The sequence below is a fragment of the Lactuca virosa genome, chromosome 5 (genome assembly GCF_052849685.1).
Source record: "Lactuca virosa cultivar CGN04683 chromosome 5, Lactuca_virosa_CGN04683_v6, whole genome shotgun sequence".
Taxonomy (NCBI): domain Eukaryota; kingdom Viridiplantae; phylum Streptophyta; class Magnoliopsida; order Asterales; family Asteraceae; genus Lactuca; species Lactuca virosa.
Window position 1 is genome coordinate 450,375,646 of NC_136430.1, and position 3,537 is coordinate 450,379,182.

Consider the following 3,537-nt stretch of genomic DNA (forward strand, 5'->3'; position numbering starts at 1 on the left):
CTCGTCTAGAGAGCAATCTTTTGTCCAATGTGGACCATTGCACTTTTCACAACCCACACGTATAGCATGTATGGATTGATCCATTTTCGTCATTCTTCGATCCATATTATTCAACATAGCCAAAACAGCCGCCATGTCTTCAGAAGTGCCACTCCCAATTCCTTTTGCTCAATCATTTCGAGGATTGTGATACTCACACAAATGCTTAGAAAATTCTTCAATTAACTCCTTAATTTCGGCTGGATTTTTCTTCGTTAAAGGTCCTTGAGAATCAAGGAGTTGCCTTGTCATCACATTTACCCCATCGTAGAAGATTGATACTTCTTGTTGCACATTAAAATCATTTTGGGGCCAATTTCGAAGTAATCCCTTGTAGCGCTCCCGTGCTTCATAAAGTGACTCCCCCGGTTGTTGCTCAAAGTTAGTTATTGCCTCTTTGAGTTTGGACACTTTTAATGGTGGACAAAATTGCTCTAAGAATTATTCACGCATTTGTGCCCATGTAGTAATTGCACCGGGTGGAAGTGCTTTTAACCAGTCTTAAGCAGCTCATCTGAAAGTGACTGGAAGCATTCTCAATAACACCGTCTTGCGTGGAACATTCGGGGTGTTGAAGTAATCAGCGATGTCATTGACTTCATAAAGGTGTTTGTAAGCATCCTCATGATCTTTCCCGGAAAATGGAACATCCTTAATTACGGAAAGAATATGTCCTTTAAGCTCGAATGTTGTGGTAGTGGGAATTGCGGGTTGCACTTAGCCTGGACCGGTGTCCTCCCGAATTCTCTTCTTGTACGTTTCCATCGAAATATCGACAATGTCTGCCATGTTGTTTCCTTGCTCGCTTTCGGGTTTGCTACTTTCGTCTATCTAGTAACCAATATCTTTTTATTAGGATTGTTCTTAATGCGTTTTAAAGTGCATTCGTTCTTTGGGGGTTGCTTGATTCTCCTACGTGCTTGTCCTTTTTTCGAAAAACTGACTTTAGTTGTTTGAATGGTGATTTCTTTGGTGTGTTTGATTCTCCTTTGTTCTTGTCCTTCTTTTTATGAAAAGTTGACTATGGATCTTCAAGTGGTGGTGTTAAAGGTGTATTGGATCCACGGGTCATATATTGCTGCAACAAAAACAGAAATAAAAATGTAAAAACAAACAAAAACTAATTAAAATTTCCTACTGAACGTTCACCACGACGTGGTAATGGTACCACCTCATGTTGAAGTAAATAAACTAAACAGAAAGCAAAAACGAACTAAAATGCGAAATAGCTGAGTTCACGTCGTGAGCTTTAAGCGCTCATGTCGTGACTTCGGTAATTCAGAAAACTAATGCTAAAAATTAACTTTTTGTAGGTTTAACCCCACAAAAAGGATCGATTAACCTAAAGAAATTAAATCAAAAACTAAATTAGTCGTTCCCCGGCAACGACGCCAAAAACTTGATATGTAATATTACTACACCTATTAGTTTTACCAACTATCTAACTAACTATTACGATTTAAGGCAGTGTGCCTTCTCGCAAATAATATAACACTAATAGTCGGGTATCGAACACATGGACAAATTTAATTGACTAATTTAATAACTAAAAATTAAACTAAAAGCAAGCAAAAGTTTAAATGGTTTTTATCTAATCTTGCAAGTTGAGACAAACTTAAACAATTAACTAATAATTTTAATCAATATTATAAAAACACTTCCGTTTAGTTCGAATCTACTTCTCCTTTATGGTTAGCTATTAATTATGGATTATTAAAGTTGGTTAAAAAATATTATGTTCTTAGAAATTCAAGTCCAAATTTACTAATGTTTTCACTAATTCATGTAAAACTATGTAAGGTCATAAACAAGCAAACACAGAATCAGTTATTGATTATAAATAAGCTATGTAAGATTTATGTGAATATACACAATTATGGTCATAATTTATGTTCTCCAGCACAGCTAAATTAGTTACTTTTATCACTTATCTAAGATTTGGTCGATCCTAGCTCTAGTAATTTAATAGTCACTAAACTACTAGGTAACAAGTTTATGTAATTTAATGGTCACTAAGCTACACAAAACCTGAATTCAAGCAATCAAAGTATCAAATATTAACATGCTAGGTAATTAAAATCAAACACAAGCTCAAAACCAACTATTAAAATCCATAAATTAGATAACTAAACCATAGAGTTAAAGCTTCATCTAGCTAAACAAAAGCAACTAAATTCAGCTACTCATGGCTGCAAACATAGACAAAATCTCCACATAAATTGACATGATTAAAATAAATAAACCAATGTAATGAATGTGTTCTTCAATCTCTTGATCTCCAAGCTAATCTCCTTCAAAAGAATGCTTTGTACACTTTCTGGACTCCAAAATCGGTTTCTCAAAATACCTTTTCTCCAGAAAACTCTCCAAAAGCCTCTCAAAACCATGAGAATGAAGGAATATTTATAGTTTTGGTAAATACGTTGCTCACGTCGTGAGACTTGATGGCTCACGTCGTGAGCTCGGTAGTAATCCTTATCTTCCAAGGAAACTAGATCACGTATGTTGATCTTTTAGAACTTGATTCTCACGTCGTGAGATTTGATTCCTCACTTCTTGAGCTTGGCTTTTCAGCTAGAATTTCCTTCTTTTAATCTTCAATCCTCCAAAGTTCCAATTCTTGTCAATTTTGGTCCTTGTTCTTCAAGAGTGTTCTTTTTAGCTGCAAAATACAATTTAATCTAATAAGTATCATATATATTTGCAATTAACCAAAATATTAATAAAAATGTATTAAAATATTGCCTAAAATGTGCATAAATATGACAATATCAACGATCGTCAACAATCTCGACCTCCAATAGGTAATCCAGCTCTCCCGGAGCATCGACAAACCTCTTGCTAAGCGCAAGAGACACAAAGGATCGGGTGGCCATCGAATCAAACAAAACCAAAGCAGAGATACCGTTCATGAGGAACGACCCTAAAAACAAAGCACACATATAACCAAGAAAATCGACATAAATAAAAAAATAAGGATAATGCACATATCCGTCACCACAACTGGTGCTACACGAGCCTCCTCAACTGTCAGCTGAAATGCCCTGCTCATTACAACAGACGCCTATGCCTTGCCCTAATAGCCATCTGTAATCCGCAAGGTCGTCAGAGCAGGTGCTACAACAGTCCTCCCACTGCTAAACTCGGACAGTTGGCATTCTTATGGCCCCTCTGATTCCAATGTAAGCAAACCAGATCCAATACCTCGGTGGTGGTAGTGGCAGTGCAATCCCTACTGAAGTGACCCGTCTTGCCACACTTGAAGTAGCCAGAACCACCCACCCTGCACACCCCATCTTGCGTCTTGCCACGCTTGCTGCAGCGGCCCCGACCCTGCTAGCCCCTCGACCTTGTGTAAGAAACCTTGGGCCTCTTTCCCGAACCCTCAGAACTCTGAACCTGATCTGGCTTCCTCTTCTTCTCCATCTCCAGGTCAGTATCCCTTTCTCTGGATCGCGTCACCATATCATCCAGTGTCGTGCAACTGGATCTGCTCAC

General features: G+C 37.9%; 1 non-coding gene across 1 annotated transcript; it reads left to right on the forward strand.

The window, feature by feature from the left end:
- Positions 1-337: 337 nt before the first annotated feature.
- On the forward strand, positions 338-444 carry LOC145117933 (small nucleolar RNA R71). The gene has a single exon (XR_013712925.1). It is a non-coding gene; the product is annotated as a small nucleolar RNA R71 (small nucleolar RNA).
- Positions 445-3,537: the final 3,093 nt, after the last annotated feature.